The sequence below is a fragment of the Eubalaena glacialis genome, chromosome 15, assembly GCF_028564815.1.
Source record: "Eubalaena glacialis isolate mEubGla1 chromosome 15, mEubGla1.1.hap2.+ XY, whole genome shotgun sequence".
Taxonomy (NCBI): Eukaryota; Metazoa; Chordata; class Mammalia; order Artiodactyla; family Balaenidae; genus Eubalaena; species Eubalaena glacialis.
The window spans coordinates 29,070,682-29,087,222 of NC_083730.1; the positions used below are offsets into that span (position 1 = coordinate 29,070,682).

The window sequence follows — 16,541 nt, forward strand, 5'->3', positions numbered from 1 at the left end:
CGAGGCCTATATTTATAGAGAAATGCACGTTCCGGAGGCCGCCGTGGGCACCACTGGGTTGCCTCGGGAAGAATTTTTGTAATTTGGAGGACAGTCCCCGTTTTCATTGTTTTCATTTTTTGTAGTTGGGAGTTTCCAGACCAGGACAGCAGAAAATTAACAAACTCCCAGGGAGAGCCATATTGTTTTTGAGAGCCTTTTGTCTGCGGTTGGGCAGCCTCGTCCGAGCCGTCCCCGCACTCCTCTCTGGCCCTTGGAGCCGACTCCAGCTTCTCTGAGCTTCGCTGCCACCTGTGAGCCGCGGCTCGGAGCGGAGCCCCCTTTGTCCTGTGTGGCCCCCGCTAAGAAGTCCTCCTGGCGGGGCTCGGGGAGCTGGGGGCTGGGGAGATGAACGCTGCGGCCAGCAGCTACCCCATGGCCTCCCTGTACATGGGTGACCTGCACTCGGACGTCACCGAGGCCATGCTGTACGAAAAGTTCAGTCCTGCGGGGCGTGTGCTGTCCATCCGGGTCTGCCGCGACATGATCACCCGCCGCTCCCTGGGTTGTGTGTACGTCAACTTCCAGCAGCCAGCTGACGCTGAGCGGGCCTTGGATACCATGAACTTTGATGTGATTAAGGGAAAGCCAATCCGTATCATGTGGTCTCAGAGGGATCCCTCTTTGAGAAATTCTGGCATGGGAAATGTCTTCATCAAGAACCTGGACAAATCTATAGATAACAAGGCACTTTATGATACTTTTTCTGCTTTTGGAAACATTCTGTCCTGCAAGGTGGTGTGTGATGAGAACGGCTCTAAGGGTTATGCCTTTGTCCACTTCGAGACCCAGGAGGCTGCTGACAAGGCCATCGAGAAGATGAATGGCATGCTCCTCAATGACCGCAAAGTGTTTGTGGGCAGATTCAAGTCTCAAAAAGAGCGGGAAGCTGAGCTTGGAGCCAAAGCTAAGGAATTCACCAATGTTTATATCAAAAACTTTGGGGAAGAGGTGGATGATGAGAGTCTGAAAGAGCTATTCAGACAGTTTGGTAAGACTCTAAGTGTCAAGGTGATGAGAGATCCCTGTGGGAAATCCAAAGGCTTTGGCTTTGTGAGTTACGAAAAACACGAGGATGCCAATAAGGCTGTGGAGGAGATGAATGGAAAAGAAATAAGTGGGAAAGTCATTTTCGTCGGCCGTGCACAGAAGAAAGTGGAACGGCAGGCCGAGGTAAAGCAAAAATTTGAACAACTGAAAGAGGAGAGAATTAGTCAGTATCAGGGGGTGAACCTCTACATTAAGAACTTGGATGACACCATTGATGATGAGAAGTTAAGGAAAGAGTTTTCTCCTTCTGGATCAATCACCAGTGCTAAGGTGATGCTGGAGGATGGGAGAAGCAAAGGGTTTGGCTTTGTCTGCTTCTCATCCCCTGAAGAGGCAACCAAAGCAGTCACGGAGATGAACGGACGCATCATGGGCTCCAAGCCACTGTATGTCCCCCTGGCCCAGAGAAAAGAAGAGAGAAAGGCTCACCTGACCAACCAGTATATGCAGCGGGTGGCCGGGATGAGAGCGCTCCCTGCCAATGCCATCTTAAATCAGTTCCAGCCTGCAGCTGGGGGCTACTTTGTGCCAGCAGTTCCACAGGCTCAGGGAAGACCTCCATATTACACACCTAACCAGTTAGCACAGATGAGGCCTAATCCGCGCTGGCAGCAAGGTGGGAGACCTCAAGGCTTCCAAGGAATGCCAAGTGCTATATGCCAGTCTGGGCCTCGTCCAGCTCTTCACCACCTGGCTCCAACTGGTAATGCTCCAGCCTCTCGTGGCCTCCCTACTATCGCTCAGAGAGTCGGGTCTGAGTACCCGGACTGCTTGGCTATGGACTTTGGTGGGGCTGGTGCCGCCCAGCAAGGGCTGACTGACAGCTGCCAGTCTGGAGGTGTTTCCGCAGCTGTGCAGAACCTAGCGCCTCGTGCCGCTGTTGCTGCCACTGCTTCTCGGGCTGTTGCACCTTACAAATACGCCTCCAGTGTCCGCAGCCCTCACCCCGCTGTCCAGCCCCTGCAGGCACCCCAGCCTGCGGTCCACGTGCAGGGGCAGGAGCCGCTGACCGCCTCCATACTGGCCGCAGCACCCCCCCCCCCCAGGAACAGAAACAGATGCTGGGTGACGTTTGTTCCCGCTCATCCAGACGATGCACTCAAACCTGGCTGGGAAGATTACGGGGATGCTGCTGGAGATTGACAACTCGGAGCTGCTACACATGCTGGAGTCCCCCGAGTCTCTCTGCTCCAAGGTGGATGAAGCTGTGGCGGTCCTACAGGCTCACCATGCCAAGAAAGAAGCTGCCCAGAAGGTGGGCGCTGTTGCTGCTGCTACCTCTTAGACAAGGACAAACCGATTCAAAAGCCAAATAAACCCTCATGGAATTCAGCTCAAGGTTTGAAGACGTCCTAGCTTGTTCTATGGACCTCAACACCAAGAACCACAAATTGCAAATTTAATAGGTCATTTTGTATCAAAAGGTCAATTATGAAGCACCTAGAATTTTTCAATTAAAAGAATATATTCTCTGGGTTCTGATATGGCCCAAGCAGTGTTAACTTTTGTTTTTCTATTGTGAGTTTTGATTTTCCCCCCAGAAACTGGTTTTATTTGATGTACCCAAGTCTTAAGTTTCTCGATAAAGAAAAAAATCTCCATTCAAAAAAAAAAAAAAAAAGAAACTTCCAACAAACAAAAATCCAGGACCAGATGGCTTCACAGGTGAATTCTATCAAACATTTAGAGAAAACACCTACCCTTCTGAAACTCTTCCAAAAAATTTAAGAGTAATGAACACTCTTAAACTCATTCTATGAGGCCGCCATCACCGTGGTACAAAAACCAGACAAAGATACCACAAAAAAAAAGGAAATTACAGACCAATATCACTGATGAACATAAAGTCAAAAACCCTCAACAAAATACTGGCAAACTGAATCTAACAATACATTAAAAGGATCATACACCATGATCAAGTGGGATTTATCCCAGGGATGCAAGGATTTTTCAATATCCACAAATCAGTCACTATGATACACCACATTAACAAATTGAAGAATAAAAACCATATATGATGATCTCAATAGATGGAGAAAAACACTTTTGACAAAATTTAACACCCATTTATGATAAAAACTCTCCAGAAAGTGGGCATAGAGGGAACATACCTCAAAATTATAAAGGCCATATATGACAAAGCTACAGCTAACATCATACTCAACTGTGAAACGCTGAAAGCATTTCCTTTAAGATCAAGAACAAGACAAGGATGTCCACTCTTGCCACCTTTATTCAACATAGTTATGGAAGTCCTAGCCACAGCAGTCAGAGACAAAAAAGAAATAAAAGGAATTCAAATTGGAAAAGAAGAAGTAAAACCATCACTGTTTGCAGATGACATGACACTATACACAGAAATTCCTAAAGATGCTACAAGAAAATTAACAGAGCTTATCAATGAATTTTGTAAAGTTGTAGGATACAAAATTAATACGCAGAAATCTGTTGCATTCCTATGCACTAACAATGAAAGATCAGAAAGAGAAATTCAAGAAACAATCCCATTTACTATTGCATCAAAAAGAATAAAATACCTAGGAATAAACCTACATAAGGAAGCAAAATGCCTGTACTCTGAAAACTATAAGATGCTGATGAAAAAAATTGAAGATGACACAAACAGATGAAAAGATGTACCATGTTCTTAGATTGGAAGAATCAATATTGTCAAAATGACTATACTACCCAAGACAATCTACAGATTCAATGCAATCCCTATCCAATTACCAATGTCATTTTTCACAGAATTAGAACAAAAATTTTGCAATGTATGGAAACACAAAAGACCCCAAATAGCCAAAACAATCTTGAGAAAGAAAAACGGAGCTGGAGGAATCAGGCTCCCTGACTGCAGACTATACTACAAAGTACAGTTATCAAAACAGTAAGGTACTGGCACAAAAAGAGAAATATAGAACAATGGAACAGGATAGAAAGTCCAGAAATAAACTCACACGCCTATGATAAATTAATCTATGACAAAGGAGGCAAGAACATACACTGGAGAAAAGACAATCTCTTCAATAAATGGTGCTGGGAAAAATGGACAGCTACATGTAAAGGAATGAAATTAGAACATTCTTTAACACCATACAGAAAAATAAACTCAAAATGGAATAAAGACCTAAATGTAAGACCAGATACTATAAAACTCTTAACAAAAAACATAGGCAGAACACTCTTTGATATAAATCACAGCAATATCTTTTTCAACCCATCTCTTAGAGTAATGGAAATAAAAACAAAAATAAACAAATGGGATCTAATTAAACCCAAAAGCTTTTGCACAACAAAGGAAACCATAAACAAGACAAAAAGACAGCACACAGGATGGGATAAAATACTTGCAAATGATGAGACCCACAGGGATTAATCTCCAAAATTTACAAACAACTCAGGCAGCTCAATATCAAAAAAACCACCCAATCAAAAAATGGATAGAAGACCTAACTAAACATTTCTCAAAAGGAGACACACATATGGGCAAGAGGCACATGAAAAAATGCTCAACATTGCTAATTATTAGAGAAATGCAGATCAAAACTACAAGGAAATATCATATCACACCAGTCAGAATGGCCATTGTCAAAAAATCTACAAACAATAAATGCTGGAGAAGATGTGGAGAAAAAGGAACCCTCTACACTGTTCTTGGGAATGTAAGTTGGTATAGCCACTATGGAGAACAATATGGAAGTTCCTTAAAAAACTAAAACTGGGGTTACCATATGATCCAGCAATCCCACTTCTGGGCATATATCTGGAGAAAACCATGGTTTGAAAGGATACATGCACCCCAATGTTCACTGCAGCACTATTTACAATAGTCAAGGTATGGAATCAACCTAAATGTATATCAACGGATGAATGGATAAAGAAGATGTGGTACATATATACAATGGTCTATTACTCAGCCATAAGAAAGAATGAAATGAGATTCGTTCAAGATGGTGGAGTAGAATGACATGCACTCACTCCCTCTTGCACGAGCACTGGAATCACAACTAACTGCTGAACAGTCGTCTACAGGAAGCTAGTGGAGCTAACCAAAAAAGATACCCCACATCTAAAGACAAAGGAGAAGCTGCAATGAGATGGTAGGAAGGGTGCCATCACAATAAAATCAAATCCCATAACTGCTGGGTGGGTGACTCACAAACTTGAGAACAATTATACCACAGAAGCCCACCCACTTGAGTGAAGGTTCTGAGCCCCACATCAGGCTTCCCAACCTTGGGGTCCAGCAACGGGAGGGGGAATTCCCAGAAAATCAACTTTGAAGGCTAGTGGGATTTGATTGCAGGACTTTGACAGGACTGGGTGAAACAGAGACTCCACTCTTGGAGGGCACACACAAAATAGTGTGCACATCAGGACCCACGGGGAAGGAGCAGTGACCCCATAGAAGACTGAACGAGGCCTACCTGCTACTGCTGGAGGTTCTCCTGCTGAGGTAGGGGCTGGCTGTGGCTCACTGTGGGGACAAGGACACTGGCAGCACAAGTTCTGGGAAGTACGCCTTGGTCTGCCATTAGCTTCACTAAAGGGCCTGTAGGCTCCAGTGCTGGGTTGCTTCAGGCCAAACAACCAACAGGGAGGGAACCCAGCCCCACCCATCAGCAGACAAGTGGATTAAAGTTTTACTGAGCTCTGCCTACCAGAGCAACATCCAGCTGTACCTACCACCAGTCCCTACCATCAGGAAGCTTGCACAAGCCTCTTAGATAGCCTCATCCACTAGAGGGCAGACAGCAGAAGTAAGAAAACTACAATCCTGCAGCCTGTGGAACAAAAACCACATTCACAGAAAGACAGACAAAATGAAATGGCAGAGGACTATGTACCAGATGAAAGAACAAGATAAAACCCCAGAAAAACAACTAAATAAAGTGGAGATAGGCAGCCTTCCAGAAAAAGAATTCAGAATAATGAGGGTGAAGATGATCCAGGACCTCGGAAAAAGAATGAAGGCAAAGATCAAGAAGATGAAAGAAATGTTTAACAAAGACCTAGAAGAATTAAAGAACAAACACCTAGAAGAATTAAAGAACAAACAAACAGAGATGAACAATACAATAACTAAATGAAAAATATACTAGAAGCAATCAGTAGCAGAATAACTGAGGCAGAAGAACAGATAACTGACCTGGAAAACAGAATGGTAGAATTCACTGACATAGAACAGAACAAAGAAAAAAGAAAGAAAAGAAATGAATACAGACTGAGAGACCTCTGGGACAACATTAAATGCGCCAACATTAGCATTTTGGGGTCCCAGAAGGAGAAGAGAGAGAGAAAGGACCCGAGAAAATATTTGAAGAGATTGTAGTTGAAAACTTCCCTAACATGGGAAAGGAAATAGCCACCCAAGTCCAGGAAGTGCAGAGAATCCAGGCAGGATAAACCCAAGGAGAAACACAGAGAGACACATAGTAATCAAATTGGCAAAAATTAAAGACAAAGAAAAATTATTAAATGCAACAAGGGGAAAATGACAAATAACATACAAAGGAACTCCCATAAGGTTAACAGCTGATTTCTCAGCAGAAACTCTACAAGCCAGAAGGGAGTGGCACAATATATTTAAAGTGATGACCTACAACCAAAATTACACTACCCAGCAAAGATCTCATTCAGATTTGATGGAGAAATCAAAAGCTTTACAGACAAGCAAAAGCTAAGAGAATTCAGCACCTCCAAACCAGCTCTACAACAAATGCTAAAGGAATTCTCTAGTGGGAAACACAAGAGAAGAAAAGGACCTACAAAAACAAACACAAAACAATTAAGAAAATGGTAATAGGAACAAACATATCGATAATTACCTTAAATGTGAATGGATTAAATGCTCCAACCAAAAGACACAAGCTTGCTGAATGGATACAAAAACAAAACCCATATATATGCTGTCTACAAGAGACCCACTTAAGATCTAGGGACACATACAGATTGAAAGTGAGGGGATGGAAAAAGATATTCCATGCAAATGGAAATCAAAAGAAAGCTGGAGTATCAATACTCATATCAGATAAAACAGACTTTAAAATAAAGTATGTTACAAGGTACAAGGAAGGACACTACATAATGATCAAGGGATCAATCCAGGAAGAATATATAACAATTATAAATATATATGCACCCAAAATAGGAGCACCTCAATACATAAGGCAAATGCTAAGAGCTATAAAAGAGGAAATCGACAGTAACACAATAATAGTGGGGGACTTTAACACCTCACTTACACCAATGGACAGATCATCCAAACAGAAAATTAACAAGGAAACAGAAGCTTTAAATGACACAATAGACCAGATAGATTTAATTGATATTTATAGGACGTTCCATCCAAAAAGAGCAGATTACACTTTCTTCTCAAGTGCACATGGAACATTCTCCAGGATAGATCATATCTTGGGTCACAAATCAAGTCTTGGTAAATTTAAGAAAATTGGAATCCTATCAAGCATCTTTTCCGACCACAACTCTATGAGATTAGAAATCAGTTACAGGGAAAAAAATGTAAAAATAGAAACACGTGGAGACTAGACAATACATTACTCAGTAACCAAGAGATCACTGAAGAAATCAAAGAGGAAATCAAAAAATACCTGGAGACAAATGACAACGAAAACGCAATGATCTAAAACCTATGGGAGGCAGGAAAAAGCAGTTCTAAGAGAAAAGATTATAGCGATACAACCCTACCTCAAGAAACAAGAAAAATCTCAAATAAACAATATAACCTTACACCTAGAGGAACCAGAGAAATAAGAATAAACAAAACCCAAAGTGAGTAGAAGGAAAGAAATCATAAAGAACAGAGCAGAAATAAATGAAATAGAAACAAAGAAAACAATAGCAAATATCAATAAAACTAAAAGCTGTTTCTTTAAAAAAATTTATTTTATTTATTTACTTTTGGCTACGTTGGGTCTTCATTGCTGCTCGTGGTCTTTCTCTAGTTGTAGTGAACAGGGGCTACTCTTCATTGCAGTGCGAGGGCTTCTCATTGTGGTGGCTTCTCTTGTTGTGGAGCATGGGCTCTAGGCGTGTGGGTTTCAGTAGTTGCGGTGCATGGACTCGGTAGTTGTGGCTTTTGGGCTCTAGTGCACAGGCTCAGTAGTTGTGGCACACGGGCTTAGTTGCTCCATGGCATGTGTGATATTCCCGGACCAGGGCTCGAACCTGTGTCCCCTGCATTGGCAGGCGGATTCTTAACCACCGCACCACTAAGGAAGTCCTAAAAGCTGTTTTTTTAAGAAGATAAACAAAATTGATAAACCTTTAGCCAGAGTCATCAAGAAAAAGAGGGAGAGGACTCAAATCAATAAAATCAGAAATGAAAAAGGAGACGTTACAACGGACACTGCAGAAATACAAAGCATCATAAGAGACTACTACAAGCAACTCTATGCCAATAAAATGGACAACCTGGAAGAAATGGACAAATTCTTAGAAAGGTATAACCTTCCAAGACTGAACCAGGAAGAAATAGAAAATATGAACAGACCAATTACGAGTAATGAAATTGAAAGTGTGATGAAAAATCTTCCAACAAACAAAAGTCCAGGACCCGATGGCTTCACTGGTAAATTCAATCAAACATTTAGAGAAGAGCTAACACCCATCCTTCTCAAACTGTTCCAAAAAATTGCAGAGGAAGGAATACTCCCAAACTCATTCTATGACGCCACCATCACCCTGATACCAAAACCAGACAAAGGTACTACAAAAAAAGAAAATTACAGACCAATATCACTGATGAATATAGATGCAAAAATCCTCAACAAAATACTAGCAAACAGAATCCAACAACACATTAAAAGGATCATACACCATGATCAAGTGGGATTTATCCCAGGGATGCAAGGATTCTTCAATATACGCAAATCAATTAATGTGATACACCATATTAACAAATTGAAGAATAAAAACCATATGATCATCTCAATAGATGCAGAAAAAGCTTTTGACAAAGTTCAACACCGGTTTATGATAAAAACTCTCCAGAAAGTGGGCATAGAGGGAACCTACCTCAACATAATAAAGGCCATACATGACAAACCCACAGCAAACATCATTCTCAATGGTGAAAAACTGAAAGCATTTCCTCTAAGAACAGGAAGAAGACAAGGATGTCCACTCTCGCCACTATTATTCAACATAGTTTTGGAAGTCCTAGCCATGGCAGTCAGAGAATAAGAAGAAATAAATGGAATCCAAATTGGAAAAGAATTAAAACTGTCACTGTTTGCAGATGACATGATACTATGCATAGATAATCCTAAAGATGCCACCAGAGAACTACTAGAGCTAATCAGTGAATTTGGTCAAGTTGCAGGATACAAAATTAATGCACAGAAGTCTCTTGCATTCTATACACTAACAACAAAAGATCAGAAAGAGAAATTAAGGAAACAATCCCATTCACCATTTCAACAAAAAGAATAAAATACCTAGGAATAAACTTACCTAACAAGGTAAAAGACCTGTACTCAGAAAACTATAAGACACTGATGAAAGAAATCAAAGATGACACAAACAGATGGAGAGGTATACCATGTTCTTGGATTGGAAGACTCAATATTTTGAAAATGACTATACTACCCAAAGTAATCTACAGGTTCAATGTAATCCCTATCAAATTACCAGTGGCATTTTTTTACAGAACTAGAACAAAAAATCTTAAAATTTGTATGGAAACACAAAAGACCCTGAATAGCCAAAGCAATCTTGAGGGAAAAAAGTGGAGCTGGAGGAATCAGACTCCCTGATTTCAGACTATACTACAAAGATACAGTAATCAAGACAATATGGTAGTGGCACAAAAACAGAAATATAGAGCAATGTAACAAGATAGAAAGTGCAGAGATAAACCCATGCACCTATGGTCAACTAATCTATGACAAAGGAGGCAAGGATATACAATGGAGAAAAGACAGTCTCTTCAATAAGTGGTGCTGGGAAAGCTGGACAGCTACATGTAAAAGAAGGAAATTAGAACACCTCCTAACACCATACCAAAAAATGAACTCAAAATGGATTAAAGACCTGAATATAAGACTGGACACTATAAAACTCTTAGAGGAAAACATAGGCAGAACATTCTTTGACATAAATCACAGCAAGATCTTTTTTGACCCACCTTCCAGAGTAATGGAAATGAAAAAAAAGAAACAAATGGTACCTAATGAAACTTAAGACCTTTGCACAGCAAAGGAAACTATAAACAAGATGAAAAGACAACCCTCAGAATGCGAGAAAATATTTGCAAACGAATCAATGGACAAAGGATTAATCTCCAAAATATATAAACAGCTCATGCAGCTCAATATTAGAAAAACAAACAAGCCAATCAAAAAATGGGCAGAAGACTTAAATAGACATTTCTCCAAAGGAGGCATACAGATGGCCAAGAGGCACATGAAAAACTGCTCAACATCACTAATTATTAGAGAAATGCAAATCAAAACTACAATGAGGTATCACCTCACACCGGTTAGAATGGGCAGCATCAGAAAATCTACAAACAACAAATGCCAGAGAGGGTGTGGAGAAAAGGGAACCCTCTTGCACTGTTGGTGGGAATGTAAATCGATACAGCCACTATGGAGAACAGTATGGAGGTTCCTTAAGAAACTGAAAATAGAATTACATATGACCCAGCAATCCCACTACTGGGCATATACCCAGTGAAAAGCATAATTGAAAAAGACACTTGCACCCCAATGTTCATTTTAACACTATTTACAATAGCCAGGTCATAGAAGCAACCTCAATGCCCATCAACAGATGAATGGATAAAGATGATGTGGTACATATATACAATGGAATATTACTTAGCCATAAGAAGGAACGAAATTGGGTTATTTGTAGAGATGTGGATGGACCTAGAGACTGTCATACAGAGTGAAGTAACCAGAAAGAGAAAAACAAATATTGTGTATTAATGCATATATTCGGAATCTAGAAAAGTGGTACAGATGAACCAGTTTGCAAGGCAGAAATAGAGACAGAGATGCAGAGCACAAATGTATGGACACCAAAGGAAGAAAGCTGGGGGTGTGTTGTTGTTGGTGGGATGAATTCGGAGATTGGGATAGACATATATACACTAATACGTATAAAATAGGTAACTAATAAGAAGCTGCTGTATAAAAAAAATAAATAAAATTCAAATTAAAAAAATAAAATAGTTACTCTTAAGGATTTTATTATATTTGCAAGTAGCTATTGAAGGAAAAAAAAAAAAGCCAGAGAAGGCCTGGTCGGTGGGGTGTGGTGCTTAGGCATGGGTGGGGTTTAGGTGGGGGGCGGAGCCTATGCTTAATACCCACATTGCCTGAAAAGGTGGCCCTGGAGGGGGTAGGGGGTGGGGCTTAGGCTCAGTTCAGCAAGAGGGGCCCAGGAGTGCCTCTGGCCTTGGAAGGCAGAGGACCAGTCCCAGGAGCCCATCAGGCTTCTGGGGGCCCAATTGGGCAGGGGAAATGTTAGCTGTGCTCTCCCCTGTCCGTCTGAGGGTCCCAGGCCCCTGTGGGTCCCTCCAGGCATGGGAACCCCTCCCCTCTTCCAGCCACCACTCAGGGGCACAAGTCTTGTCTGGTCTTCACTTCTCCTCCCCCTCACTCCCCCCAACGTTCTACTCTGTCACTCGGGGGTTCCTCCCATCTCCCTGGGTGTCGAGGTCCCCCACCAGCGTCTGGCAGGTGCCCTAGTTGTGGGGATATGCAAACTCCGCGTCTTCCCACACCGCCATCTTGACCCCAGGGGTTCTTAAGTAGCCTTCACATGAACACTGCTTTGAGGCAGGTACAGCCCTCATTTCGTAGACAATGAGCTGCAGGCTCTGAGATAACCTCCCAGCCTGTAAGGACTGGATTCAAAACCAGGCTCATCTGAATTCACAGCTGAGACCTCTTCACACCTACCTCCTGACTCACCAACTAGGTATGATGACTGTAGGAGGTGTTGTGAATTTATTATCTTTCTCGTAGGTTCATGATCTTTCTGAACTCAGTTTATATCCTCAATTCCTACATCTTTCATTTTTGGAAATGTTCTTTCCCACCTTTCTGCAATCTCAACAGCGACAAAAATTTCCTCTTATTTCTACATTTCATCAGAGATTCTAAAACATTCTAAAAGAAGAAATAAAACATACGTTCTTTACTATTGTTCTTTTAGGGGTTAAAATATGTTCAACTAATTTGGAGGCAAAGTGCAAAATCTTCATATCTATATCTATCTATCTATCATCTATCTATTATCTATCTATCTATCTATCATCTATCTATCTATGTATCTATTATCTATCTATCTATCATCTCTCTATCATCTGTCTATCTATTATCTATCTATCATCTATCTATCATCTATCTATCTATTATCTGTCTATCTATCTAACATCTCTCTATCATCTCTCTATCTATCATCTATGTATCTATTATCTATCTATCTATCTATCTATCTGTCATCTATCTGTCATCTATCATCTATGTATCTATGTATCTATGTATTTATGTATCTATCTATCTATCATCTATCTATTATCTATCTATCATGTATCTATCATCTATCTATCTATCTATCTAGCTATCTATCTATCATGTATCTGTCTATCATCTATCTATTATCTATCTATTTATCATCTATCTATTTATCTCTCATCTATCTATCATCTATCATCTATTTATCTGTCATCTATCTATCATCTATGTATCTATCCATCTGTCTATCTATCTACCCATTTATCTATCATCTGTCTATTATCTGTCTATCTCTCTATCTATCTATCATCTATCTATATCTATCTATCTATCTCTCTATCATCTATCTATATCTATCTATCTATCTATCTATCTATCTATCTATCTATCTATCTATCTATCATCTATCATCTGTCTATCATCTATCTAAGTATCTATCATCTATCTATCTAACTATCTATCTATCATCTATCTATCTATCATCTATCTATCTATCTATCTATCTATCTATCTATCTATCTATCTATCTATCTATCTATCTATCTATCTCTCTATCTATCTATCTTCTATCTATCTCAGTTTGTAGTGTAGCCAGAATGCTTCCATATGCTAGTGGAGGTAGATGGGATGCTCTCAGGCTTTGCAGGTTGACCCCGCCCAATTCTGGGTTCACTCTGAGGCTCTGACAGGGTTGAGCAGAGCACACACTATGCCCCACCCCTTTTATAATTTCTTCTGACCGAGAATTGAGTTAATCATGTGGCTTAGTCCCTCCATATTATCTTCTTGGTCTGTGCAAGGCCCCTGTCTTGAATGTATGAAGGTCTGTATGTCTTTTCATTTTTATACTCCATTCTCTTTTCTCTCTCACATTCCAGTGTACCTCTTTTTTTGTTTGCATGCTTGCAAAATATGTATTGTTTTGTGTGCATGCATTTTAAATTTATAAATGGGTATGATTATAAACGTCATTTTCCCCTTTATGCCAGCACTATGTTTTTAAGATCTATCCTCACGGCTCTACGTGTGGTTCTGGGCTTCTACCTGTTGTGCTGGCTCCCTGGTGTGCAGCACCCCACTCAGCCTCTGCCCTCTCTCCAGCTCTCCACAATGCAACCAAGGTTGTGGTGAACAGCCCCACCTGGAACTGTTTATACTCTGGCCAGGAATTTCTGGGCCACAAGGTGTGTAGATACTCAACATGACTGAATTCTGAGGACCTGCTCTCCAAATGGCAACAGTGTTCAATTTCCCACCAGCATCTCATGAGGACCCCAAGCTTGCTCCATGAGTGCTTTAAAAGAACATCTGTTCTCTATTTGAGAACACATTTTTTGGGGGGTATTGAGTGGGAGGGTTTGGAATCCTACATGTACATAAGAGCTCACACTTATTAATTGTATTGTTCATAGCCCTGATATCTCTGCTCACTTTTTGTTCTCTTGATATATCTGCTTCTGAGGTTTTGGTAAAATCTTAGCTACAATTATTAATTTGTTTGTTTCTCCCTGCAGTTCAGTCATTTGTTGCTTGATGTATTTTGAGACTGATTGTTTAGGTCACAAGTGTTGATGATGAGTGTGTGCTCTTGGCTTATTGTTCTCTTTACATCATTCTTTGTCCTTTATTTTTGGCCTTTAATTTCACTTTTCAAGGTATTATGGTTGATACCCTAGCTTTCTTTCAGTCCGGATTTGTTTAGTATATCTTATTTCATCCTCTCGTATTCAAACATTTATGTCTTTCTGTTTTAAATGTGTTTATTGTAAATAGCAAATTGTTCAGTCTTTAAAAAAATGCAGCCTGAGAGTCTCTGTCTTTCAGTGGTGAATTTAATAGTTAACTTCTTTTGGTCAATTACTGTCATATTATGACTAATTTCTACCTTCTGCTTATTTTTTTGTGCTTGTTATTTTTTTTTGGAAGGGGAGATTTTCTATAATATTTTACTCCTTTTTTTGCTTTCCATTGCAAAGAGAATTTTCCTCTGGTTTAAAATTTATAATTCTGATTTTGTTCTCATGGTGGTTGCCCTTAACACCCACGTTTATTCCTCCCTGTGGACCTTGTAAACGTACAAATTTTTGTACAAGCTAAGTGCTCTAATAGGCTCTCCTGCCTCTTCCCGCACCCGCCCTGCCACTATCATTTGATATTCCAGTTCTAGGTCTATTTCTTCTGTTTTTCCCCTTTGGTCCTAATAAACGATAAACATATTTGATCACCTTACACTTCTTGTGTCCTTTGCAACATTTCCTGGTTTCATTTTTCTCCTTATTTGGATGCTTCCACTCAGAGTGTTTTCAGTACAGGCTTCTGTGAGTAAATCTTATGCTTGAGAACACTTTTGTTATTCTCTCAGATGCCTCCTGTATGTAGAGTGGCATCCATGTAGCATCACTGGATTGAATATTTTGGCCCTAGTCTTGGAGTCTCTGGTTAGGAAGCCTACAGTAGTTTCTTCTCACCAAACTGACGTGTCAGTGGTGTGCTGGTGAGCTGGCCATCCGGGAAAACAAAGCTCAGATTTGTAATTTCTGGGGTGTAAATACTCCCACCCTCTCTGATTTCCAGCTACCAAGGTGATGTCACTAAGTGTGGCACCAGAGGGATATGCTCACTTGAGTTCAGGAGCTGGTTGGAGCTGTCTCCCCTCTCCACTGCTGACATGGAATTGAAGGGCTGGAGGAGAAGAACTACTTTGGTAGCCTCTAGACGTCATACATTTTGTAAATCAAATTCTTTTATCCCATCTATTTCCACCTTGCTTGGTATCCTGGGCCAACTCAACTTGCTTTATAGGTGAGGATATTGAAATACTTAGAACAGCTGAATGGATTTGTTAGTGGTCAATAATCAGAATGGCATGCATGTGGAGGGTTTCCTGCTCTTAATAAAACCAGATTATAACACTTTGGTGGAAAATGCATGAAAAGTGGTATTTTAATTGTCCTATGTCATCACTTAGAGGTTCTGGGGCAGCTGAGTGAGCTGTGAGCATAAACAGCTTTCTGGTGAAATTCTCAGATGCTTGATCCTCAGACAGCCATAACTCACTGGTCATGAAAATAGAGCCTGAGACCTTCTTGGCCTCAAGGTGTGATCACAAACTCAGAGGTAGCCTCTGGAGTGTGACTTGTTCCCATTTCCTATGTGGGGCATTTGTTTCCAGTGAGAAGTGTTCTGTTTTTCTGGAGAAACCATAATTAGCTAGATATAATCTGGAAGAGAAATAGGCAGCCAAGTATTCTTGGGCTGATGGAAGAGGGCTGGGATCTCAGGGCTGACAGAGGAAAGAAAAGACAAACATAGACACCAGCTTTTGCTAAGTGATGGATTTATAGTTTGTCCGCTCCCCCTTGTTTCCTTCCCTCATCTCCCGCGTTATGTCCTCACCCCACAATGCTAACCTGGAAGGGTGCAGGGGGTGGGCACTGAGGCACTATAAGTGGTTCATCCCTGTCTTTTGGGGGAGGGGTGGGAAGGCTGAGCCACGTGGCTTCCCACAAAGGGACCCTGTGTTTTAGGAGCTCAATGCTATAACCAGAGCAACTAAATAACAAGAGTTACTGGCCATTCAAGAAGGGCTGGATTAGTAATTTTAGAGTGCAAGACTATCCCCTAAGAAATGAGATGGGTTGCAACAACTTGCACTTCAACTGAAACAGAAAACAATGACCATGGTCATTTCTGTATAATTCCCTTTGTAAGCAAATCAAACCTTCTTCTGATAACTTTCAACCCACGCTTCTCTCTCTTTTTTTTTTTTTTGGAAGAGGTATCTTTCATTGTTTTGGACTTTATGTAATACAGTCATTACAGTGAATACATAGCTGTTTCTTTTTCAGTGTTAAGACAGAATGGGTGGCAAGCGATTCTGTGGGAAGAGGTAAGAATGCATTTTATCTATTCATCTTCATCTCTTTTCAAACACATCCTTGACCATGGAAAACCCCTCAAATG

The 16,541-nt window shown here is 40.8% G+C and overlaps 1 pseudogene; it reads left to right on the forward strand.

Annotated features, from left to right (window-relative positions):
* The first annotated feature begins 387 nt into the window (after positions 1–387).
* LOC133075445 (polyadenylate-binding protein 4-like) lies at positions 388–2,472 on the forward strand (annotated as a pseudogene).
* The last annotated feature ends 14,069 nt before the right edge of the window (positions 2,473–16,541 follow it).